The sequence below is a fragment of the Nycticebus coucang genome, chromosome 3, assembly GCF_027406575.1.
Source record: "Nycticebus coucang isolate mNycCou1 chromosome 3, mNycCou1.pri, whole genome shotgun sequence".
NCBI lineage: Eukaryota > Metazoa > Chordata > Mammalia > Primates > Lorisidae > Nycticebus > Nycticebus coucang.
Window position 1 is genome coordinate 67523947 of NC_069782.1, and position 26654 is coordinate 67550600.

A 26654-nucleotide genomic window follows, 5' to 3' on the forward strand; every position below is an offset into this window, starting at 1 on the left:
GTGGTGGGGTGATGGGCAGAACAAGGCGGTAACACCCCCTGGTGTCCAGCGGGCCAAGACACCACTCATTCCTCCCCACACCACTTCGGAATCCACCTCTGTAGCCGCAGAATCCTGGTGAACGCCCCTCCTCCCCCTCTGCCCAGCCTTGGCCTCCCTGCGTCCCCATCGGGAGGACTTGGAAGGATTTGGGAGCTGGCGAGCCGCCCTGCTTCGCTGTTCTCCTCCTCTCCTTAAAGAAGCCGAAGCTGCTAGAGGCAGCCGCCTGGCCCCGGGCCTGGCTCGGCTCTGCCGGGGTAATTAGGCTGCGTCCTCCGAGTGAGCCTGGCTTTAACAGGAGTTGCCAGAGCTCTTGGAGCCCCGGGCGATGTTGGTTGTCCAGGGGGCTGTCTGGGTGCCTGGGAGGCCTCGGTTCCCATCTTTGAAGTGAGCTCGGTTGGATGGTGGGGAGCCAGGGCTTCTGCGGGGCCGGGTCTGGGAGGAATGTGGTGAAACACTCGCGGGGTGAGTGCGTTGAGTGGCGGGACGCAAGCAGAGGCAGAATCAGGGTCAGGCAGCTGACGTCGGTTAGCAACTCGAAAGACAGAGCAGCCTGGGTTCAAATCCCATCCTCCGCTGGGAGGCTTTACTTCTTAGAGTTGTTTTTCCTTACTTGTCACCTGTCAGCTCCGAATGAATGAGGGTGACCTGGTTGGCCGGCTCCTACCTTCTGAAGCTCCTAGGCTGCAGCTGATGTGAATACCTGTTTGTGGTAAGGGGGTGTGGATGGCCTGGGTGTGGGGAGGTCTCTGGCCCAGGAATACCTCATACCTCATACCTCACCAGGAATGCATGATGGAGCCCTGTGGTCTTCCAGAGTTCAGGGTCTGGCATGAGTGTGCCCCAACTTGTGTCTCAGGGGTTGAGGTATATACCTGGCACAGGCGTTGAGGGCTCCAGCCACTGATCCATCTTGGTCCTGCTCAACCAGTGTAAGGCACCTGAGGCTGATCACCCTTCCTGATGAAACACAAAACTGTCAATGTGTAAAGAGAGCTCACTGCCTGCCAGGTGCTGTCCTAAATCAATTCACATTCATTAACTGGATTTTCACAACACCCTGTTAGGTGGAGGCCAACCAATGAGCTGTGAGTGAAACTGACATATGTCATTCCCAGGCTAGAGTATTTAATTGCCAGACCCTCCAAAGCTTTTTTTTTTTTGAGACAGAGTCTCACTATGTCGTCCTTGGTAGAGTGCCGTGGTGTCACAGATTACAGCAAACTCAAACTCTTGGGCTTAAGTGATTCTCTTGCCTCAGCCTCCCAAGTAGCTGGAACTACAGGCGCTTGCCACAATACCGGCTATTTTTTGCTTGCAGTTGTCGTTGTTTAGCTGGCCCGGGCTGGGTTTGAACCTGCCACCCTCAGTGTATGTGTTTGGCGCCGTAACCACTGTGCTACAGGCACTGAGCCCTTCCAAAGCTTCTATTTCCTCTGGACATGGCCACAAGTAACATTTCAGAACAATCTGGAATGTAGTTGTTCCAACCATGACTACAATGAACAGAACCTCCCTGCAAGAACCCAAAATGGACATAAAGCATGAGTGAGAAATAAACGTTGTGGTTTTTAAGCTACTCACTGAGCTGTTGGGCTTGTTTCTGCAGTATAACCTAGCCTTTCCTGACCATTACAAGTCACACACCCATTTTATAGTTGAGGAAGCTGATGTGCAAACAGGTGAAATCACTTATTACCCAGCCACCCAGCTAGTAATGGATGGAGTCAGTCAGAATCTGGGCAGTCTGCTCCGCGCCTGTGGCTCAAGTGGCTAAGGCGCCAGCCACATACACCTGAGCTGGCAGGTTCAAATCCAGCCCAGGCCGCCAGACAACAATGACGGCTGCAACCAGAAAATAGCTGGGCGCTGTGGCAGGTGCCTGTAGTCCCAGCACTTGGGAGGCAGAGGCAGGAGAATCGCTTGAGCCCAGGAGTTGGAGGTTGTTGTGAGCTGTGATGCCACGGCACTCTACCCAGGGTGACAGCTTGAGGCTCTGTCTCAAAAAAAAAAAAGAAGAATTTGGGCAGTTTCACTCCAGTGTCTCTCCTCCTATTTCTAAACTATTATCCTGGGGTGCATATGGAAAATTCATAAACCAAAGCAGAATCTAGGTGGGCTTGGCCTCTGCTATCCTGTTGCCTGTGATTATTTGGGTTTTTTTTTGTTTGTTTGTTTGTTTCTTTCTCTCTTGAGCTCTGATGCTCTCGGGTGGCCTCCCTCCATCACTTCCCTGAGGGAGATCTAGGGTGCTGGACAAAAGGAATGAGGAGGTTTCTCTTCCACCAGCTGGCCATTTGGAAAGTTCAGCTCAGTCTTGGCTCTCTGATCCTGGCTCTCCAGTCCTGGCAGATCTCTACCCTGTTCCCTGTTCCTCCAACGCTCCATTCACGTGACCCTTAACACTTCCTCATGTGGGCTAGAGATCAAATGTTTGCTACAAGGGAGAAAAATCCTGTGGCTGGAGAGTTGAGCCACTGGATTTCAGGGTCCTAAGGTGAGCACAGAGCTGAGATTTCAGAAATGTCTTTTCAATTCTTCACCTCTCTGGTGGCTTCCAGTCACCTTCCAAGGTCTCTGAGGTCCTTCTGCACTCTCTGGGGTTTCCAGGAAAGACCAGCCAGACAGGACACCTCCATGCAAACCTCAGCTTCTCCTGACAGGACCAGTTAATGTGACACTTATTCTACATTAAATAGCAATTGGATCAATTTTCTGTTGTAATTAAAACCTCCACAGACATGTTCCCCGTTCATCAGTGATGAGTTTATTAACCTCCAGCTCTGAAGGAATGTGGGGACAGGAATGAGAAAAGGACAGAAGAGAATTTGCTGTGGGCTGGGAGAGTGGACTCCAGGAGAGGCCAGGTTTGGAGCTTTCCTGTCTCCTTGTGGGGCTCTAGATGGGGGTAGGCAGACATCTGTGCAAAAGTGTTAGCATCTGTGTGTTTGCCGCTTGTGTGGTGGGGACTCAGAAATATTTAGCCCCCACCATCCTGACCTGCAGAACCAGGACTACCATCTCATAATTGTGTTTAACAGTCTAATTTCCCAGATTGCTGGCAGGCAGTATGTCTGGAATCTGTAAATCAGGGGTCCTCAAACCGCAGGCTACATGCGGCCGTGTGATTGTATTTTTCCCATTTTGTTTTTTTTACTTCAAAATAAGATATGTGCAGTGTGCATAGGAATTTGTTCATAGTTTTTTTTTTTTTTAAACTATAGTCTGGCCCTCCAACGGTCTGAAGGACAGTTTAAAAAGTTTGAGGACCCCTGCTAAATACAGCCTCTTTCGGTTTAGGAGGCTGGGCTTATATAGAATCTTTTTTACGTAGCATCACCTAGGCCATCCTGACTGTTACATATCATGTCCCCGCTTTATAAATAGTGAAACTGAGGCCTAGTTTACTAATCCAGGAGAGGCTGTGAGAGGTTCATGGTTGGCAGCCATAGAGCCTGGAAATGAATGCCTGGTATACATATGGCGGCTCAAGGAGTCAACTCATCTCTGTTTATCAGAGAACTATCTTCCTATTTTTTTCTTTTTTTCAAAGAGGAGCTCCACTTTATTATTATTATTTTTATTTTTTTGCAGTTTTTGGCCAGGGCTGGATTTGAACCCATCACCTCTGGCATATGGGGCTGGCACCTTACTCCTTTGAGCCACAGGGCCGCCCTCCACTTTATTTTTTTATTTTTTTGCAGTGTTTGGCAGGGCTGGGTTTGAACCCGCCACCTCCGGCATATGGGGCCAGTGCCCTACTCCTTTGAGCCACAGGCACCACCCATCTTTTTTTTTTTTTTTTTAAATGAGATAGAGTCTTTGTCACCCTGAAGAGAGTGCCATGGCATCATCATAGTTCACAGCAACTTTGAACTCCTGGGTTTAAGCAATCCTTCTGCCTCAGTTTTTCTATTTTTTTTTTTTTTGTAGAGACAGAGTCTCACTTTACTGCCCTCGGGTAGAGTGCCGTGGCGTCACATGGCTCACAGCAACCTCCAGCTCTTGGGCTTATGTGATTCTCTTGCCTCAGCCTCCCAAGCAGCTGGGACTACAGGCGCCCGCCACAACGCCCGGCTATTTTTTGGTTGCAGTTTGTCCGGGGCTGGGTTTGAACCCACCACCCTCGGTATATGGGGCCGGCGCCCTACTCACTGAGCCACAGGTGCCGCCTGATTTTTTTTTTTTTTAAATTAGATAGAGTCTCTGTCACCCTGAAGAGAGTGCCATGGCATCATCATAGCTCACAGCAACTTTGAACTCCTGGGTTTAAGCGATCCTCCTGCCTCAGTTTTTCTATTTTTTTTTTTTTTTTTTTAAGTAGAGATGGAGTCTCACTCTTGCTTAGGCTGGTCTTGAACTCCTGAGCTTGAGCAATCCACCCACCTTAGCCCCCAAAGTGCTAGGATTATAGGCATGAACCACCATGCCTGGCCTCTATTCTTTTTTTTTAGACAGCATTTTGCTGTGTTGTCCAGGCTGACCCTAACTCCTGAGCTCAAGCAATCCTACCTCAGCCTCAGTAGCTGGGACTATAGGCATATTCCATGGTGACCAGCTTCTATCACCTTCCAAACCTTATTCATTCCAGCTTCAAGAAGCCACTGTGTGTAAAAAAGGTAATACTACTGCTATTAATAATAATAATTAGGCTGTGTGGTGACTCACTTCTGTAATCCCAGAACTTTGGGAGGCTGAGGCAAGAGAATCACTTAAGCCCAGGGGTTTGAGACCAGCTTGAGCGATATAGGAAGACCTCTATCAAAAATTAAAAAAAAAGTAGCCAGGCATGATGGTGCAAGCTTGCAGTTTTAGCTACCTGGGAGGCTAAGGCAAGAGGATTGCTTGAGTCCAGGAGTTTGAGTTGTAGTGAGCTATAATGACACCACTGCACTCTAGCCTAGGCAACAGAGCAAGAGTCTGTCTTAAGTATTATAATAATAATTTAATAGAATTTATTTGTTAGAGAAGTTTCTGGTTCACAGATATATTATACATACTTCACAATTATACAGATAGCTTCTCTACCCCTTCCCCCAATGTCTCCTATTATTTTTTTTTTTTTTTTTTTTTTTGTAGAGACAGAGTCTCACTGTACCGCCCTCGGGTAGAGTGCCGTGGTGTCACACGGCTCACAGCAACCTCTTAACCCTTGGGCTTACGCGATTCTCTTGCCTCAGCCTCCCGAGCAGCTGGGACTACAGGCGCCCGCCACAACGCCCGGCTATTTTTTGGTTGCAGTTTGGCTGGGGCTGGGTTTGAACCCGCCACCCTCGGCATATGGGGCTGGCGCCCTACTCACTGAGCCACAGGCGCCGCCCAATGTCTCCTATTATTAACATCTTGCATTAGTGTGGTACATCTGTTACAACTGATGAGCAAAGATCAATATGTTATTATTAACTAAAGGCCATACTTAGCATTCGGGTTCACTCTTAGTGCTGCCTCTTTTATGGGTTTTGACAAATGTCTGACATGTATCCACCATTATTATATCATACAGAATTGTTTCACTGCCCTAAAAATCTCCTGTGCTCCACCTATTCATCCCTCCTCTTGAATCCCTAGCAACTCTCCCTTCTTTTTTCTTAAGAGACAGCGTTTTGGTCTGCTTCCCAGGCTGGAGTGCAATGGTGCGATCATAGCTCACTGTAGCCTTCAACTCCTAGGCTCAAGTGATCCTCCTTGCCCCGCCTCCCAAGTAGCTTCCCAGGTATGTGTCCCCATGACTTGCTAATTTTTTATTGTTATAACTTCGTGTAGAGAAGGGGTCTTGCTATATTGCTCAGGCTGGTCTCTAATTCCTGGCCTCAAGCAATCCTTATGCCTCAGCCTCCCAAAGTGCTGAGATTATGGACATGAGCCACCACACCCAGCCTCCTGGAAACCACTGATCTTTTTTTTTTATTTTTGCAGTTTTTGGCTGGGGCTGGGTTTGAACCCACCACCTCCGGCATATGGGGGCAGCACCCTAACCCCTTTGAGCCACAGGTGCCGCCCAAAACCAGTGATCTTTTTACTGAGTCCATAATTTTGCCTTTTTTGAATGTCACAGAGTTGGAATCATACAGTCACTAAACTATGCAAATTGGCTTCTTTCCCTCAGCAATATACACTTAAAGTTCATCCATGTCTTTGCCTAGCTTCACAGCTCATTTCTTTTTATTGATAAGCAATACTCTGTAGATTTCTTTTTTATTGGAGATTTGCTATGTTATTGGGAAGAGTGCCATGGTGTCATCGTTGCTCACATCAACCTCAAGCTCCTGGGCTCAAGTGATCCTCCTTCCTCAGCTTCCCAAGAAGTTGGGACTATAGGCATGCACCACAACATCCAGCTCATTTTTCTCTTTTTAAGTAGATGTGGAGGTGTCACTCTTGTTCAGGTTGGTCTTGAACTTTTGAGCTCAAGTGATCCTCCTGCCTTGGCCTCCCAGAGTGCTAGGATTACAGGCATGAGCCACCACCCCTGGCTATTCCATACTGTTAAACATCCTCTTCACTCACCAGGACTCAACTTTGTCACCTAACTGTTACTGCTTTGAAAGGAGGAACGCAACCCAAGAGACACCTGGGCAGCAGTGACCTCATGGAATAAAGAAGCTACCTTTGACATTTGAAATGGAGTCAGATTCCCACCTATGGCCCAGGACCACTTCCAACTCCTCCTTTCAGTGTTTCACCATGCCTTAAACCTTCTGGCCAACACCTCCATGTTTCCCCCCCCCCTTTTTTTTTTTTGCAGTTTTTGGCCAGGGCTGGGTTTGAACCTGCCACCTCTGGCATATAGGGCCAGTGCCCTACTCCTTTGAGCCACAGGTGCTGCCCCATGTTTCACCTTTTTGATGTGGTATCTGCTAATACCTCCTCTGTACCTGACTTGCTCTCCTGTGTATCTTAGGGGCTGGAAGTCTGGCAACTACATGCCCAAGACTCCATTAGGGTTATAGGGTAGATTCTACAGATGAGAGGCATCATGTGAAATTTGTCAGACTGAAGCAGGAGCTATCATTGTTCTTGCATTCATGGTGAGTGAGAACTCAGTTCTTGGTGAATGATAGTTGTAAGGTTTGGCTGAAAGCTTCTAGGTATTCTCCAGCCAATCTCACTCTGTTGCTGAGATTAGGCAGTTGAGATTCTCTGTAGAGATCCTCTGTGGTTTCTGGACTTGCCAATTTCTGAAATGCTGGCATTATTTCCTCCAGCCCTCCCAGAGTTTTTTTTTTTTTTTTTGCAGTTTTTGGCCTGGGCTGGGTTTGAACCTGTCACCTCTGGTATATGGGGCTGGAGCCCTACTCCTTTGAGCCACAGGCACCGACCCCTCCTAGAGGTTTTACAAGCTGTAATTCCCCACATTGAATACCTTTCTGCTGAAATACCTGGAGTGGCTTCTAGTTTCCTTATCTCAGCCTAATGTCAGGCTACTGAAGGGAAGACCTCCAGTCTGAGGCACAACTTGTGTAACCATGTGAACATTCAGCGGCTCTCATTTCTCAGTTCCTGGCACATGTCTGGGGTGGCCTGTCTTCCGACTCTGGTATCCACCTAATCAATGCATAGAAAAGAGTCTTATAGTTCTCCCAGATCCTTCCTTATGGCATCCTTTATAAAATCATTATCTTTCTAGTCATTAAATGTTGGGTTTGGGGTCCCCACCCCTCTCCCCAGACCACGCCCTTCATGCCCACGTGTGGAGGTCATGACTGCTATTCCAAATATTTCTGCTTCTCTCTCTTCTGAGCCCATAGTATAATCACATCTCTGGGTCCCTTTGTGGTTAAGTGAGGGCCACATGATAGGATCTGGACAGTGAATTTTGAGCAGAACTAATGTGTCACTCCTGGGCTCACCAGAGCTGTCTTCCACTTTGACATGGAAAATAACAGCATTCAGTATGGTGGCTGGAGAGGAGAAGAAAAAGCCACACTCAATCCTCTAATCCATCATGGTCATATATTGTGAACAAGAAATAAAACTTTGGTGTCTGAAGTCCCTGAGGTGTTTGACTTATTTCTTACTGCAGCATAACCCAATCTATCGTGACTATATACCACAAAGGATGACTTCCATGCTTGTATTCCTCAACACTAGAATCTTATCTAACTGACTTTTCAGCATTTCACTGGGATGTTTCAAAGGCATCTCAGACCTGCCATGTCCAAATCTAGACTAAAGATAATCTTCTACACTGGGCACCCTTCTGGGCTTCTTTTTTCAGAAAATAATGTCCAGAGTATGGACTGCAAACCCAAACTCCTTGATCTACCTGTCTTTCTTACCCTCCAAGTCTAATTTACAAAGTTCCATAAACTCTACTTCCTCAATATCCTTTGAATCTACCTATATCTCTTTATTTTCACTGTGATGGTTAATTAATTTATTTATTTTAGAGACAGGGTTGTGCTATGTTGTCCAGGCTGGTCTCAAACTCCTGGCTTCAAGCAATCCTCCTGCTTCACCCCCCTGACTCGCTGAGATTACAGGCTTGAGACTCTGCACCCAGCTTGTAATAGTTAATTTTATATGTCAACTTGATTGGACCCCAGGATTCCCAGATATCTGGTTAAACATGATTTTTGCACATGTATGTAAGGGTGTTTCTGGAAGAGATTAGTGTTCAAACTGGTGAGCTGAGTAAACCAGATGGTCCTCCCCAATGAGGATGGGCTTTATTTAATCCATTGAGGTTCTGAATAGAACAAAAAGATAGAGGAAGGTTGAATTTCCTCTCTGCCTGACTGCAGCACTTGGACATTGAGCTTCTTCTGCCATTGGGATTTGTGGGTCTTAGGCCTCAGACTCAGGCTGGAACCTACACCATCAGCTCCCTTATTCTCAGGCCTTTGAAGTACACCACTTCCAACTTTCCTGGGTCTCCAGCTTGTGACGGTAGATCATCAGACTTTTTAGCTTTCATAATCACATGAGCCAATTCCTCATAATCTCTTAGGATTAGTTATTAAAATATTTATTTATATATATATTCCATTTATTCTGTTTCTCCAACGAACCTAACTAATATAGTCACCAACCCTACCCTAGTCTGAACCACCATTGGCCCCCACATGGACAATTGCAATAGCACTGTTGCTCTCAAAATGAAGAACAAAAATTGTTGCATAATCCATAAGGCCCTGAGTGGTTTGTCCTCTGCCTACTACATGAACCCCATATTATACTCCTCTGCCCTCCAAATTGCCTTTGAGCCATCCTAGTCTGGTCTGTTATTCCTCACATGCACCAAGCCCTCTCCTGCCCCAGAGCCTTTGCACATGCTGTTGTCTGGAACATCCTTCTCCCATTCCTCCAACCTCTCCATTTTAACACCTACTCAACCTTCAGATCTCAGAATGTGTCCTTTGAACAGCTGCCCCCAGTCTTGGTCCACATCCAGTTTCTGCTGGGTCACCATATGACTAAGGCTTTAGTCACCATAATTTCAGAGGTCAGGCTGAGTTTATCTCCAGTACCTAGCACAGTCCCTAATTATGACAAGTGTCCCCCAAACATTTCCTCACCCATGTAACAAATCTGTATTGCATATAACTCTGTGCTAGGCATCAAGTGTATGTTTACCCATTCGATCCTTAAAATGATCTAGTAATGTAGGTATGTATGAGTTCCTTGTAGCTGCTGCAACAAATGACCACAAACTTCATGTCTTTTTTTTTTTTTTTGAGACAGAGTCTCAAGCTCTCGCCCTCTCGCCCTGGGTAGAGTGCTGTGGCAAAACAGTTCACAGCAATGGCAAACCCTTGGGCTTAAGTGATTCTCTTGCCTCAGCCTCCCAAGTAGCTGGGACTACAGGCACCTGCTACAAAGCCTGGCTATTTCTGGGTTGTAGTCGTCATTGTTGCTTAGCAGGCTCAGGCTGGGTTCGAACCTGCCACCCTAGGTATATGTGGCTGGCACCCTGTTGACTGAGCTACGGGTGCTGCCCAACCTTCATGTCTTAAAACAACAGAAAGCAGTTCTGGAGGTTGGAAGTCTGAAATCAAGGTGTCAATAGGTCTGCATTCTTTCCAAGGGCTCTTGGGGAATATCCTTCTTTGCCTCTTCCAGTTTCGGATGGCTCTAGGAGTTCCTTGTGTGGGGATGAGGGGAAACTTCCCCCTTTCCCTGAAAGTTTGCAATTAAGGCAGATTAATAAAAGAAAGAGGTTTATTCATCATGTGTATGGGAGAATAACAGAGTGATTACCCCAATATCCCAATGGGATCCAGATATTTTTATGCACTTCTTTTAGAAGGGAGGGGGAGAAATACAGGTAATTCTGTTTCGGGGCAATAAATGCTTGTTAGGGAGGATGAATCAATGGGGGAAAACAGATTGACTTGCAAATTAATCTGAGAGGCAAGTGTTATGTTTAAAATAATTTTGGCCAGATCTGGTTGCATTCTTGAGCTTCTTTCCTGCAATATATTGAGATAACAGAGAGTGGAAAGGAAGTCAATTGTTCTTTTGATGGATTTGTCTGGTTATGTAGATAGAGGGAAAGCCCCTTCTGAGGGACCGTTGATCTCTAAGGGCCTTTAACTCAATATACTCTTTATACCAAGGAGTCATATTTTGGACTAAAATTTCCTGAGCTCTTTTACTTGGCTCAGGGCTGCATCATTCATGCTCTGACTCCATCTTCACATGGATTCTCTCCTGTGTCTCTGTGTCTGTTCTCCTTTTTCTTTTCTTCAGATGCATTTGCCATTGGGCTGAGGACCCGCCCAGATACTCTACTATGATCCTGATTCAAGATCCTTAATTTAAATACATCTGCAAAGACTGGATGTGGTGGCTCACGCCTGTAATCCCAGCACTCTGGAAGGCCAAGGCAGGTGCATTGCCTGAGCCCACAGATTCTAGACCAGCCTGACCAAGAGCGAGACACTGTCTCTAAAAATAGCCAGGTGTTGTGGAGGGTGCCTGTAGTTCCAGCTACTCGGGAGGCTGAGACAAGAGAATTGCTTGAGACAAAGAGTTTGAGGTTGCTGTGAGCTATGACACCATAGTACTACTCTACCAGGGATGACAAAGTGAAACTCTGTCTCAAAAAAAAAAAAAAAATCTGCAAAGAGATCCTTTTTCCACATAATGTCATACTCACTGCTTTGAGACATTAGGACATGGACATATATTTTGAGGGAAGGCCACAATTCAACCCACTACAAGGTACTATTATTATCTCCCATTTTACAGATGAGAAAACAGAGGCTGAGAAAGACCAAACACTTCGGTCAGCATCACACAGCCTGCAAGAGGGGAAGGCAGTTTGAAAATTCAGGCAGTCTGCTTAAATGCCTGGACTCACAACCACCTATCTTATCAAAGAGAAAACCCACACAAAACCTCTGCTTTCATGGAGTTTGAATTCTGATGGAAGAGGTGAAAACAAATACACAAATAAATGGGTATATAACAGAGTATCAGGGAGAGCTGCAAAGAAAAATCAAGCAGGGTAAATGGTCTGAGAAAGGGACTGTCTGGAGTAGTCAGGGGAGAGACTTCCTGGAGGAGGTGACATGAGAACAGAAAAATGAACCAGAGCAAACCACACAGATAACGTGGGATGTACAAACATGATGTAGAGTAAAAGTCCAATGAGGCCGGGTGCAATGGCTCATGCCTGTAATCCTAGCATTCTGGGAGACTGAGGCAGGTGGATTGCTTGAGCTCAGGAATTTGAAATGAGCCTGAGCAAGAGTGAGACTGTGTCTCTACTAAAAATAGAAAAATTAGCCAGGAGAGGTGGTACGTGTCTGTAGTCCATTCTACTAGGGAGGCTGAGGCAAGAGGATTGCTTGAGCCCAGGAGTTTGAGATTGCTGTGAGCTATGAGGCCATGGTACTCTAGCCTCTAGCCTGCGGCAACAGAGTGAGACTCTGTCTCAAAAAAAAAAAAAAAAAAAAGGGCCAGTGAAATTTTCTGTGATAATGAAAATGGCCAATTCCTGTGCTGTCCAACAAAATAACCACTAGCCACCTGTATCTACTAAGCTTTTGAAAATGTGATTATTATCACTTAGGAATTTGATGTTTAATTTTGTCTAAGTTTAATAAATTTAAATTTTAAGAGCCATGTGTGGATAGTGGCTACTATCTTGGATGGTATAACTCTAGACCAGAGGTTGGCAAACTAAAGCCCCTGGGCCAAATCCACTGGGTCACTGGTTTGCTTTGTAAATAAAATTTTATTGGACACAGACAGAGTCATTCATTTCCATGTTTACACCTGAACTTTAGCAAAATTGAGTAATTGCAATAGAGAACATGCGGACTGCAAAGCTAGAAATATTTTGACTCTGATCCTTGACAGATGTTTTCCAACCTCTATTCTCGACTTCATTTGGTTGTTCCCATGATGAATAAATTAACTTTAGGATGTTTTTTTTTTTTTAGAGACAGAGTCTCACTTTGTCGCCCTCAATAGGGTGCTGTGGCATCAGAGCTCACAGCAACCTCTAGCTCTTGGGCTTAGACGATTCTCTTGCCTCAGCCTGTCAAGTAGCCGGGACTACAGGCGTCTGCCACAGTACCTGGCTATTTTGTTGTTGTTGTTGCAGTTTGGCGGGGCCAGGTTCAAACCCGCCACCCTTGGTGGTGTACGGGGCTGGTGCCCTACTCACTGAGCCATAGGTGCCGCCCCTAGCTGTAGGATCTTAAGCAAATGCACCCTTTTTTTTTCTTTTCTTTTCTTTTGAGACAGAGTCTGACTTTGTTACCCTAGGTAGAGTGCTGTGATGTCAATCATAGCAACCTCAAACTCTTGGGCTCAAGAGATCCTCCTGCTTCAGCCTCCTGAGTAGCTGGGACCACAGGCACCTGCTACAATACCTGGTTAGTTTTTCTTTCTTTCTTTCTTTTTTTTTTTTTTTTTAGTAGAGATGGGGTCTTGCTTTTGCTCAGGTTTATCTCAAACTCCTGAGCTCAAACAACTCACCTCCTTTGGCCTCTCAGAACGTTAGGATTACAGGCATGAGCCATACTGCAGCAGGCTTTTTTTTTTTGTAGAGACAGAGTCTCACTTTACTGCCCTTGGTAGAGTGCCGTGGCGTCACACGGCTCACAGCAACCTCCAACTCCTGGGCTTATGTGATTCTCTTGCCTCAGCCTCCCGAGCAGCTGGGACTACAGGCGCCCGCCACAACGCCCAGCTATTTTTTCGTTGCAGTTCGGCTGGGGCTGGGTTTGAACCCACCACCCTCGGTATATGGGGCCGGCGCCCTACTCACTGAGCCACAGGTGCCGCCCTGCAGCAGGCCTTTTTTTTTTTTTTTTTTTTTTTTTGAGACAAGGTCTCACTCTGTCACCCAGGCTAACATGCAATGGGAAGATCATAGCTCACTGCAACCTTGAACTCCTGGGCTCAAGTGAGCCTCCTGTCTTAGCCTCCCAAGTAGCCAGGACTACGGGCAAGTGCCACCATGCCTGGCCAAGTACATCCTTTCCCTTAGCCTCAGTTTTCTCATCAGTAGAATGGGGTGAGTGCCGCTGCCTATCATACAAAATTGCTTTGCAATTACAATTGGACATGGTTGGCAGAGGGGCTTTGTAAGTGAAGACAGCCCTTGTAGGTGCCGCCCCTGGGGTTGGGGTTACTCAAAGCGACTGGTGGCTCCTGTGACTTTCTCAGTCCTGCCCAAATGTATCATGGCCATTTTCCTTTTCACCTGTACATGTTTTTCTCACCTCTCTTCCTGCTCCCTTCTTCTCATGCCTCTGTCTTCTGTTTCTCTCTCGGCTCCTTCCCACTTTCCGCCACTTGTACCACAAATGTGGGGATGTGAGAAAGTTCCCGTAGAAATTGCAATCTCCTTCCTCTCATGTGGCTCCTAAGATAAGACAGTAAAAATCCGATTTTCAGCAATTTGCTTCATTTGTGAGCTCCCTGGAGTCTCTCTTTCTCCCCCTGACACAGGCTTAGCAAAATTGCCTGGGCGGAGTGGATATTTTTAACCACTTAGTAGTCAGGGCAGGTTCATCAAAAGTTTTGCAAGAAACTGGCCCCCCTACCCTGTGCATGGAGCTGGTGGGGGGTCAGGGGTGGGCAGCAAGCTCCAGGGGTTTAGGGGAGGAGCTTGTAAGGAAGGCACACAGCCAGTTGAAGTAAGTGAAGTTCTTTTTGGAAGAGGTAGAGGATCCCCTTCCAACAGGAGTGAGGCTGAGGAACCCCAGCCAGCCTTTCTTTCATTCCTGACTAATGCTTCCCTTCATTAAGCCCATCCCTAAACCAGGGGACAAGGGAGACCAATGGTGCAGCCCTAAAGTTTGGCTACCAGGACACAGAGCAGAGCCACAAATTGAACATGGCAGGGAGGGGACAGAGAATGACCCTCACTGATGCCACTTTTTTGGTTGTTTGTTTGTTTGCTTTGTTGTCCATGCTGGTATGCAGTGTCATAATCTTAGCTCACTGCAACCACCAACTCCTGGGCTCAAGCCATCCTCCTCCCTCAAGTATCTGGGAGGAGCCATCATGCCTGGCTAATATTTAAATTTTTGGTAGAGACAAGGTCTCACTATGTTGCCCAGGCTGATCTTGAACTCCTGGTCTCAAGGGATCCTCCTGCTTTAGCCTCCCAAAGGTCTGGGATTGTAAGGGTGAGCCACTGTGCCCAGCCTGTATGCTGTATATTTTATCTTCCATATGCACTTTAGGGACATCCCTAAGAACCCAGGCCCAGAGCCCAAGTTCTGGAACTAGACAGAAGTGACAGTGGCACAATGTGAACATCTTTAATACAGCTGAGTTGTGTACTTGAAGATGCTTACAATGGTAAATTTCATGTTGTAGATATTTTACCATAATAAAAAAAAAAGTTGCTTACCAAAAAGAGAGAGAGAGAAGGAAAAGAGATATTGGGGGACAGTCTGTGCTCCAGGTTGGAGTGAACAGAGAGAGGAAGCCATGTGAATGCCAGGGCCAGGTTTCTTCTGGAGGGAGGCATGGCTTGTATGCAAAGGCCCCAAGGCAAGTGTGTTTTCAAAACATACAGATGAGGGCAGAGAGGGGATGAGGCCTTATAGGCAATGGAAGAGGGCCCATGTTTTTATTTAAGAGTAATGAAAAGTTTGAGCATGAGATTGACCAGCTCTGATTTAGGTTTTAAAGCAATCACTCAGGTTGCTAAACCACAGGGGCACTCTCAGCTTCAAAAGGGCTGCAGGTTGGGTTTCCCCAAGCCCAGATTTCCTGGGTATAGCTCAGACCACTCCTGTGTGGCCCTTTGTCATTCATTTTTCCTTCCCTTTCTGTAAGCTTTCCCCTTCTCCATTGGCCAGGAATATTTACATAGCAACATCACATCAGTGACTAGAAGAGTTGGGTATCACTAGAGCAACAGGATGCTAAGATGGAGATTTCACCTAAGCAGACTCAGTGACCAGCACAGGGTGCCAGACCATAGTGAAGATTACTTTTGCTTCTCATTTAATTTTTGTTTTGTTTTTTTTTGTTTTAGAGACAGGATTTTGCTCTGTTGCTCAGGCTGGAGTACAGTGTTGTCATTATAGCTTACTGTAGCCTCAAACTCCTTGGCTCAAGGGATCCCATTGCCTTACCCTCTAGACTAGTTAAGACTATAGGAGTGTGCCACCCATTTTTGGTAGAGATGGGGTCTTGCTATGTCACCCAGGTTGGCTTGCAGTGGTGCAATCAAAGCTCACAGCAGCCTCAAACTCCTAGGCTCAAGAGCTCTTCATTCCTTAGTCTCCTGAGTAGCTGGGACCAGAGACATGTACCACCATATCCAGCCATTTTTTTTTTTAGAGACAGAGTCTCACTTAGTTGCCCTTGGTAGAGTGCTGTGGCGTCACAGCTCACAGTAACCTCCAGCTCTTGGACTTAGGCGATTCTCTTGCCTCAGCTTCCCTAGTAGGTGGGACTACAGGCACCTGCCATAACGCCTGGCTATTTTATTGTTGCAGTTCGGCCGGGGCTGGGTTCAAACCCGTCACCCTCAGTATGTGGGGCCAGCCCCCTACTCACTGAGCCACAGGTGCTGCCCTATCCAGCCATTTTTTTTTTTTTTTTTTTAAGACAGAGTCTCACTATGTTGCCCTTGGTAGAGTGCTATGGCATCACAGCTCACAGCAACCTCAAACTCCTGGGCTTAAGCGATTCTTTGCCTCAGCCTCCCAAGTAGCCGGGACTATAGGTGCCTGCCACAATGCCTGACTATTTTTTGGTTGTAATTGTCACTGTTGTTTGGCAGGCCTGGGCTGAGTTCGAACCCACCAGCTCCAGTGTATGTGGCTGGCGACCTAGCTGCTGAGCTACAGGCATTGAGCCAATGCCTGGCTATTTTTAAAGACAGGGTGAACTGCTGAGCTCAGGTGATCCACTCACCTCGGCCTCCCAACAGGTGAGCCACCACGCCTGGCAGAGGATTTCTTCAGAGAGGGTGTGCTATGAGCCTGTGGCCTCCCCTTTCAGAGGAAGGAGATAGAGCAAGGTGTCCTGTCGCTTCAAGCCAAGGAAGGGGAAACATCAGTAAAATGCTATGCAGAACCAAGTGTGGGTTCCCTCAATTTTCAGGGCCTCATGGCCCGGGAAGGGCAAGGGAAAGGGGCTGGCAATTGCTCTGGTGGGTCAAAAATCATGGCTACTTTTAGGAGGGCTTCCCAGAGGAGTTGTCAGAACTCCAACAGCAAGTCTATGACTGGCTTGAATGAGGCAAGAGTCAGTCTGAGTAGGGATCAGGTCCCAAGGGAGACAGCAGACCCTTAATCTGAACTCTGGATTTAGGGCCACCAGATAATACAGTATGATCTCATCTTGAGAGTCTTAACTAAATTACTTACATCTGCTAAGACTCGTTTTCTAAATAAAATCACATTCACAGGTTTTGCATGTTAAGAGGTGGACACATCCTCTTAGGGGCCACCATTTGACCTACTATACTCCCAGAGCTTGAACCCTGGGTGTGAAAGGAAAGGAGGGAAAGAAGGGACCCCTCCATCACCAGACCTGAGGAGCCTGACCCTAGGTAGGGGTGGCAGAAGGAAATGAGATTTAAGTCTAAAACACAGTTCTAGCCTGGCTCTGGACGTTCTTGTTTTGAATCGAAACCAAGCTACCATATAACCTAAAGTGACCCTGGGAACATCTGATATCTGAGATGATTAGAAAGGAATCATGAGGCTAAGATTTTAGTGGGGGGGGGGCAGGGGGGACATGCTTCCCCCCAACCTGGAAAGTATGTTGTGGGGCAGTGGAAGATGAAATCAGACTTGTGTTTAATACAACCTCATTAGTAGAGTTTGTACAACGCTGGTGCATTTTATCACTGCCATCTCTCCCCCCGTCTTTTTTAATTTAATTTTTTTTTGAGACAAGTTCTCACTCTGTTGCCCAGGCTGTCATGCAATGAAGTGATCATAGCTCACTGCAATCTTAAACTCCTGGGCTGAAGCAATTCCCCGCCACCACCTTAGCCTCCTGAGTAGCTGGGACTACAGGCATGTGCCAGCTAGTTTTTCTTTTTCCTTTCTTTGTAGAGATAGGGTCTTGATACGTTGCCCAGACTGATTTTGAACTCTTGGCCTCAAGTGATCCTTCCACAGCGCTGGGATTACAGGTGTGAACCACCATGGCTGTCTTCACAGTGATCTGTTGACCTCCAGGATTATTACAGGGCTTTTTCTTTACTCAACACCAACCCCTCTCCACCCAACTTTCCACTGGATCTCAGTCCTCCTCTGTGCTGGCATCCTGCTGGCCCTCCACTCACTCAACAAACACTTATCGAACACCTGCTGTGTGCCAAGGGCTGGCAAAGGAAAAGCAGTGCAGAGTCAGGAGGGAACAATTAGAGGAACTTCTCTTTAGGAGTTGACATCCCGGTGGTGGACCCAGACAATAGAGAAGATGAATACGGAATAAATGCCTGTGGTATATCCTAGGGCAGAGAGTACTAGAGAAAAGCAAAGCGGCTATGGGAGTTGTAGATTGGGGGTGGTGGTGTGTGTATGTATCAGGGAAGGTTTCTCTGGGGAGGGGAACATGTAAAGGGAGACATGGAGGAACTGGGGAAGGAAATATTCATGTATGTAGGAGAGGATGACTCAGGCAGCTAGGAATAAACAGCCTGTGCAAAGGCCCTGAGGCAGCCGTGAGCCTGGTGAATTTGGAGAACAGTGGAGAAACTCAGGTCGCTGGAGACAGTGACCAGGACAGAATATGCAGGACTCTGTGGCCTCAGTGAGGACTAGAGATTTGCTCTGAGAGAGGGAGTCCATAAGCAGACCTCCCTGGGATATCTATTTCCTAATCCCTGGAACTGTGAATATGCAAATTTACTGATAAAAGAGACTTTGCAAATGTAATTAAAGGATCTTCAGACAGGGAAATGATTCTGGATTATTGAGTGGGTCCAATCTAATTACACAAGTCCTTTAAAAAGCATAAGGGAGACCAGATACAGTGGCTTATTCCCAGCTATTTGGGATGTTGAGGCAGGAGGATCACTTAAGGCCAGGGGTTCAAGACCAGACTGAGCAAAATAGCAACACCCTATCTCTACCAAAAAAATAGAAAAATTAGCCAGGTGTGGTGGCACAGGCCTCTATTCCCAGCTACTTGGGAGCTGAGGCACAAGGATCGTTTGAGCTCAGAGTTCAAGGCTGCAGTGACTTTGATTGCACTCCAGTATGAAGGCCAACGTAAGACACTGTCTCAAGACAAAAACAAAAACAAAACAAAACAAAAAAACCGATAAACTGAAAAATTTGTAAAAGGAAAGCAGAGAGCTGCAGTATGAAGAACTTGAGTCTTTTGGCTGGCTTTGAAGATAAAGGGAGAGGCCCCAACACAAGAAGTGCAGGCGACCTCTGGAAGCCGGGAATCACAGCTATAGGAAGAAAACGGGGATTTTAGTCCTACAATCGTAAGAAACTGAATTCTGCAACCCCTAAAAATAAGCAAGAAAACCCATCCTTCCTTACAGCCTCCAGAAAGGTGCACGGCTTGCTGACACCTTCATCTTAGGCAGGCGAGACCCGTATCAGACGTCTCACCTTAAGAACGGTTAAGATAATACATTAGCATTGTTTAAAAACGCTAAGGACGTGATGGCAGCGGTAAGTAACCAACTTTAGTGGGAGCCTCTAGGCGAGACCAGGCTCAGGTGCTCATAAGCGCCCCCTGGAGGCTATGGAAAAAACAGGCTTCGGGGCAAAGGCGAAAGACCAAGACCAAGGCAGAGGAGACTGCTCCATGTAGGTTAGTGATGCTGGGCTGGACCAAGATGGGGTCGTGGAGGGGAAAGAAAGTCCAAAGTTTGGATGTGGTTGGCCCGGGGGTGGGGCGAGAGACAGAGACAGAGACACACGTGCGCGCACGCACACACTCATACAGATGTCCTGAAGGTTGGATGTAGTGTCTCGCACCTGTTATCCCGGTAGTTTGGGAGGCCAAGGTGGGAGGATTCTTGAGGCCAGGAGTTTGAGAACAGCTTGGGCAACAGAGCAAGACCCTGTCTCTAAAAAAATAAATAAAGATGGCTTGGCGACCATAGCACAGTGGTTACGGCGTCAGCCACATTCACCCAGGGTGGCGAGTTCAAACCCAGCCCGGGCCAGGTAAACAACAACAACTGCAACAACAAAAATAGCCAGGTGTTGTGGCAGGCGCCTGTAGTCCCAGCTGCTTGGGAGGCTGAGGCAAGAGAATCGCTTAAGCCGGAGAGTTTCAGTTTGCTGTGAGCTATGATGCCACAGTACTCTACCCAGGGCGACATAGTGAGACTCTGCCTCCAAAAAATAAATAAATAAATAATGACCAGAGCCTCTGAATTGAGTACCCAGAAACTCCTGTCTCCTCTGCCTCCCTGTGGTGTACCCCACCCTCCCAGATGTCCCAGGCAGAGGCCACTTGCTTTCTCTTCTGAGGATTTGCCCCTGCCCTGTATCTTTCACTCATCACATCTGATGTCTCCATTCTCAAAAAAGGAAGTCAGATGGAGGCTGGAGATAGGCTGGGATCTGGGAGCACTCAGACTCCAAACCGAGTTTGGCATCTGAGCCCAGCCCCGCCAAACCAACTCCCAACTCTCAGCTTGACCCCTGGTCTGCGCCTCCCTCCCTCTCTCTCTCTCTGGAATTTTCATTCTCTTTTTGGTAACCGAATTATCCCATCGCTGCCTCTCCCTGGGGGCCCCCTGCCGAGCTGTGGGTGAGGAGGGGCCCAGGTCGCAGTGCAAGATATTAAACCATCAATCACTGGCCAACACCGACTCCCCAGCACCGGGACCCTCGCCAGCTCAGCCTGGAAGCTCCAGTGCAGGCCTGGAGACCTGGGGACCCCACCTGGGTGGGATCTTGAAAGATTCTCACAGGCCTGCATCCCCCTGGGTAGGTGCGTGGGTGCAGATCACCTATACGGGATACGCAGACAGGTGTCCTAGGTTCAAATCCAGAAACTGCCCCTTGCCAACTTGGGGGAGCCACTTCATCTTCTTGGGCTTCAATTTCCCCACTTGTAAAATGGCGATAATATTTTCTACATTACTAAAATTCATTGTGAGGATTAAAGGAATTAGTGCAGGCGGCAGTAGCTGGCTCATAGTAAATCCATCTAAGATTTGCAGCTAGGATCACTTTCTGTTCTTAACAGATTGGAGGGTAACCACTGGTGATAGAAATCTAAGAATTTTGGCTTTGGGGGCAGGAATTTAGTGGTGTTCATGCCTGAGTTATCCCATACATGGCTGATTCCTTGTTTAAGTCAGAATTGTACTTTTTTTTTTTTTTTCATTTTTTGAGACAGAGTCTTACTCTGTTGCCTAGTCTAGAGTGCTGTGGCATTAGCCTAGCTCACAGCAACTTCAAACTTCTGAGCTCAAGGGGTTCTCCTGCCTCGGCCTCCCAAGCAGCTGGGACTACCGATACCTGCCACAATGCCTGGATAATTTTTCTATTTTTAGTAGAGACTGAGACTCTTGCTCAGACTGGTCTTAAACTCCTGCCTCAGCCTCCCAGACTGCTAGGATTACAGGCATGAGTTACCTGCCCAGGCTGGAATGTGTTTTTTAAAAAGGCAAGGAGCAATGGCTCTCGCATGCAATCCCAGCACTTTGAGAGGTCAAGATGGGATAATTGCTTGAGCCCAGGAGTTTAAGATTGCAGTGAGCTATGATCCCAACACTGCCCTGCAGTGTGGGCAACACAGCAAGACTGTCTCAAAGAAAAAAAGAAAGGAAAGAAGTTCTTGCAGAACCTTCACTAGGGCTGAGCAACCCATATTCAATTGTGCATATTCAGATGTGCATAATTTAGATAACAAGGACTTCAGCACTTAGCACTGGCTGTTCCCTCTGCCTGGAATGTTCTTCTCTTAGATGGCCATACTTGCTCCTTCTTGCTTGCTTCTGGGCTTTGCTGAGATGTCTCCTCAGTGAGGTCACCTTCTTAAAATGGCATTCAGTGCCCCTGTTGCCCCCAATTGCCTCTCAATTCATAGCATGTGCCACCACCTCATATACTGTATGCTGGTGTGTTGGGTCTGTCTGCCTGCCCCCACTGCAGCATCAGCCCCAGGGCAAGGGCTTATCCACTCACTACCCAGCACGTCTCCAGGTGTGAAATAAACACTTAGTAAATATTCATTGAGCGACTAACTGAATGAATTCCCCAGAGGGCCCCCGCAGGCTGTCGCCAACACAAAGCTGTTCTGGTCTGGGATTGCCAGCAATCTTGGACTTCCTTGAGGTGGAGGGAGTGTCTTCAGATGTGGTCAGGGACACAGGTGGTCACCCACCAACTTTTGTTGACCTTTCTTTTATTGAGGTGAAATTCACATAGCATACCATTAACTATTTTATTTATTTATTTTTTTTTGAGTCAAGGTTTTGCTCTGTCACCTGGGTTGGAGTGCAGTGGTGTCATCATAGGTCATTGCAGCCTCAAGCTTCTGTTTTCAGGTGATCCTCCTGCTGCAGGCTTCCGAGTAGCTGGGATGACAGTCATGTGCCACCATACCCAGGTAATTTTTGTATTTTTTGTAGAGACAGAGTCTCACTTTTTCAGACTGGTCTTGAACTCCTGGCCTCAAATGATCCTCCCCCTTCAGTTTTCCAGATTGCTGGGATTACAGGCATGAGCTATTGCACCTGGCCACCATTAAGTATTTAAAAACATATAATTGGTTGTTGCCATTTTCCATTTTCAGTGATAGCCCATCTGCTTGCAGATGCTCTTAATAAATCTCTGCTATTAACTATAAACAAAATAAAATAAAAATAAAAACATACAATTCAGTGGCATTTAGTACATTCATAATATTGTGCCACAGTCACCACTATCTAGTTCCAAGACATTTATCATCTCAAGAGGAAACCCCATCCCCATTAGCAGTCGCCCCCTATTATCCCTGCTCTGGCCCCTGGGAACTACTAATTTGCGTCCTCTCTATGGATTGATTTATTCTGAACACTTCATACAAATGGAATCATATACTATGTGACCATCTCAGCATTATGCTGGCTTCTTTCACTCAGCATTATGTTTTCAAGGCTCATCCACATGGTAGCATGGATCAGTACACCATTCCTTTTTATTACTGAATAATATTCCATTGTATGGATAGATGACATTAGTTTATTCATTCATTCATTGATGGTCATCTCTACCCTTTTTGGGTGGATCTTTAAAAGGTACCACTTCCTCTGGGCAAAGGGAACAGATGTCAACTCTTGCTCTGGCTTTCATCCTGTACTCTTGTGCAGTAAGCAACCTGCACAACTGTTCTTGGCAATCCAGCCTTTGTGATGCATCTCCTTAGCAGCTCAGAAGGTGTGGGGCATTGTGAAGACTAAGTAACCAAAGGCTACACTCAGGTATTGGGATAGCCAATCCCCGAGCTCTGTGCCTAGCTCACTACTAGGGAAAAATCTGCCAGGGAAGTGGAGCGTGGGTGACACCCCAACCTCCTTCCTGGTACCTCTGGCAGTGACTCCCTTGCTCCTCCAGGCTGAGTAGGGGGGCTACTTCCCCCAGCCCCTCACTCCATCTTCTCTCTGCTGGTCTCCACTCAGCCCATAGTCCCACACTTGCCTGCTTCTCCTAACCCTCCTCTCTCTCTCTCCAGCTCAGTGGCTATTTTTATTTTTCCTTCTTATTAAATTTCCAACTTCTGCAAACACCATGGCCCCTGCCTTGCCGCCTCCCCTTCCCTTGGAGCGGATTTGATTCACTTGCGTTTTATTAACAGATTAAAAAAAAAAACTCCACAGCTGCCACCACACTGTGCCTTCTCAGGCTTTCTCAGAGGTTTAGGGAAGATCTGGGCTGCAGGTTCCCTCTTGGGGTTTAAATTCACCATCCTCCCCACACCCTGGGAAGTCTGGACCTTTCCATGACAGCCTGAGGGGAATGCAGCAGAAGGGCCCAGAAAGTGAATGGTCTTTTGCTGGGTTTGGGAGCAATGTGATGGGTGTCAGGTGTATTCAGGTCCCCCCAGCTAGCACATAGTCCCAAGGAGGAATTGGAAATTCAAAAAAAAAAGAAGAAGGCCCTGCCCCTGCAGACCCCAGGTGCAAAAGTCTTTGGGTGGGAGAGGCAGCCAGAACTCTCTCCTTGGCAAGGGGCCAGGGGAAGGTTTGCCGCCTACCCAGCTGCAGCTCTCTCAGCACTTTTTCCCTCAGGAGATTTTGCTTCTGGTGCTGCCTCCCAGAGTTGAGAGCAAATTGTTTCTTCATGCTCCTGGGGTGTCTTCTCCCCACCCCTAATTTTTTTGTGGCAGTCACCATGGCAACCAAGAACTCTGCTACACTTAATTTCCCTGGGATATAAAATTGGGGTGGGGGGCAATGGGGAAACCGATAGGGAAATAATCAACTGGGTTGTTTGGGTTGTGACCTACCCTACCCTCCTTCTTCCCCCACCTCCTGATCCCTCACCCCTCCTCCACATGGTCTGGTCCAGTCTTGGTCCCCGAGAGGCCAGGCTGTCCTGTGTGAACTGCACATCTGGGTTGCCCAGCTGCATCTCCCCTCTGGGTCAGTTTGGGGAAGGTCTTTCATCTGGCCCTAGGGCTAAGGCTAGAACTAAATGATGCCCTAGCTCCTGGTGGAATCGTTTTTGCCTTCTTTTTCTCCTCCCTTTAGTCCCTGCATTAGGGCTGGTATGGTTGCGCAGGATGGACACTGCATAAGGGAGTGCTGAGGCAGGTTCAAGCCAAGTTCCCAATTTCTGTTTCCCTCTTGCTCCAGCATGCAGACTATCTTCTCCTCTGCCTTTTGACACTGACTCTGCTTTTAGGAGAGCCAATTATAACAATTAAAAAGTGTCAGCCCTGGTCGCAGCCCAATGTGAAGAGAAAGGGAAGCCTTGTCAGGAATTTGGGGTTTTGAACAACACAAGCCATAGCCCTTTTAGGAGCTTAGAGAGAGCAAACATGGGTAGGAGGAACTTCTAGAGTGGCCAGAGCTAGCGTCAAGAATGATAGAATGCCTTGGGGTACCTAGGGTGGGACAGGGTGTCATTATTAAAAGCCCCAAAGCCATCATGGGGCTGGGGAAGGTTGCTAAATAGACCCAGTTCTACCCCACCACTATACATTTTGTGTCTAGCTGGGTCCCTCTTCCCAGTGGGAGGTGGAATCTATTTCCACATCCCTTGAGTCTGGGCTGATCTACTGATCTGCTTTGGCCAAAGGATTGTAGCAGAAGTGAAGGGTAGTTCCGAATCTAGGCTTCAAGAGGGGCTGCATGTTTCTGCTCAATGTCTGGAAACCTTGCCTAGCGAGCCTACTGGAGGATGAAGGAGAGTCTTGTCATCCTAGCCAAGGTTGTCCTGGACCAGTCTATAGCCAGCAGAGCCCCAAACATGCAAGAGAGACCAGCCTGGATAAACAGAGTATGCCTCCCTGACCCACAGCTGACCACAGATATGTGGGTAAGCCTAGCCAAGACCTGCAAAACTGCCCCCTGCTGCCCTGCAGACTGCAGAGCAGAGCCAAAGTAAACACTGAGTGTCCTAAGCCACTGGCTTTGGAGGTTGCTTGTTATGTAGCATAATGGGCAATAGGTGACTGACAAAGAGGCCGATGGGCACAGGTGTGTGTTGTGCAGAACTTGTCCTTCACTATAAAAGACCAAAACTTAAATTCTGGGGGTCCTGAAATTGATTGCTGCCCCCTTCCCTTCCTGAGGAATCTTCCCCCACTCCTTGATGTCTCTCTGATCGCCTCTCCTCCACTCTCTCCTCTCACTTCCATTCACCGACACCAGTCTCCCAGCTGATTTCACATTTTCTCAGCTTGTCCCTACCGCAGGGGCTTTGCAACTGCTATTCCCCCTGGCTGGGACGCTCTTCCTGCGGATTTCTCTATGGATCCCTCCCTAGCTCAGACAGGCATGTCCCTTCCCTGCCTGCTGCTGTTCCCTCTGGGAGCTACATGATGTCCAGCACAGGACACTAAGGTTGATCCAGGCTTTAGATGGGGACAGAAGAGCCCTCCACAAAAACATTCCTCATTTACCTCTCCCCTAGATTTTACCATCCATGGCCAATCCACGATTTCATTATAAGTCACAAAAATAGTGCATTCCCAGTTTATTGTGGCAATTTCCCATTTATACATCTTTCTTTCTCCAAGAATCTAGAAACTCCTTGACAGCAGGGGCAGAGCCACAGGGTACCAAGGAAGCATTTGCTGAAAGAATTTGAATTCAGGAGATGAAATCTATTGGGGGAAAAAAAAAACCCAAACAAACAGGTATTCGTTGTTTAGGGCGAAGAAACATGGCACCATTTCTCCTGCTTCTGGGATCAAAGAATACCCAACTCCCAATCTCTGGACACAGCCTGGTCCCCTACTCATCGACACCAGTTGACTTGGGATCTATGGAGACTTAGGGGAGAAGAAAAATCATCTGTCTATAGGTATCAACAATGCTTTCCTTTAAAAAAATTTTTTTTTATTTTAAACTTCTCCACAATTCAAACGTTTCTCTTATTATCTTCTGCCGAGGGAAAAAAATTAATAACACAGCGCAATATAAAATACTAAATTAAAGGCATTTTGGAACCAGCAATTATTTCATAAGCTTCTCTTTTATTGCCGCGCTAATGTGCCTAATTGCTATCTTAATGAGGACATTAATTTCTGGCTAATGTGATGTTATTATAGAAATTGCAGTCAATCTCTTATGAAGGGGAAAGTGCTAGAAAGCTGTCCCATGAGGCAAGGGCTCTGGTCACCCTGGGGCTGAGGGGCAAAGGAGATGGGAGGAGATGGGGCTAGAACTCAAGCCAAGAGTGGGGGAGAACAGGGCTGCCAGGAGCCAGAGAAGGGGAAGGCAGAGGAGTTGTGCTGCGAGTGGGCAGCCTAGCAAGGCCCTGGTCAGAGAGCCAGCTGTGCCATGCCTGGGGACCCAGAAGATGAAACTCTGAATACAGATAATTGTTATAGCAATAGTAAAACTGGGGAGGGTGCAGTGGTTCATGCCTGTAATCCCAGCATTTTGGGAGGCTGAGATGGGAGGATTACTTGAAGCTAGGAGTTTGAATCAAGGCTATGGGAAGCTATGATTGTACCATTTGTACTCCAGCCTGGGTGGCAGAGCAAGACATGGTCTCCAAAAAAATAATAAATAAGTACTAAAACTAAACATCAGTGGC

The 26654-nt window shown here is 47.2% G+C and overlaps 1 long non-coding RNA gene across 1 annotated transcript; it reads left to right on the forward strand.

Annotated features, from left to right (window-relative positions):
* LOC128582577 (uncharacterized) lies at positions 1-26060 on the forward strand. The gene is made up of 4 exons (XR_008379072.1): positions 1-426; positions 667-734; positions 21878-22014; positions 25765-26060. It is a non-coding gene; the product is annotated as an uncharacterized LOC128582577 (long non-coding RNA).
* Positions 26061-26654: the final 594 nt, after the last annotated feature.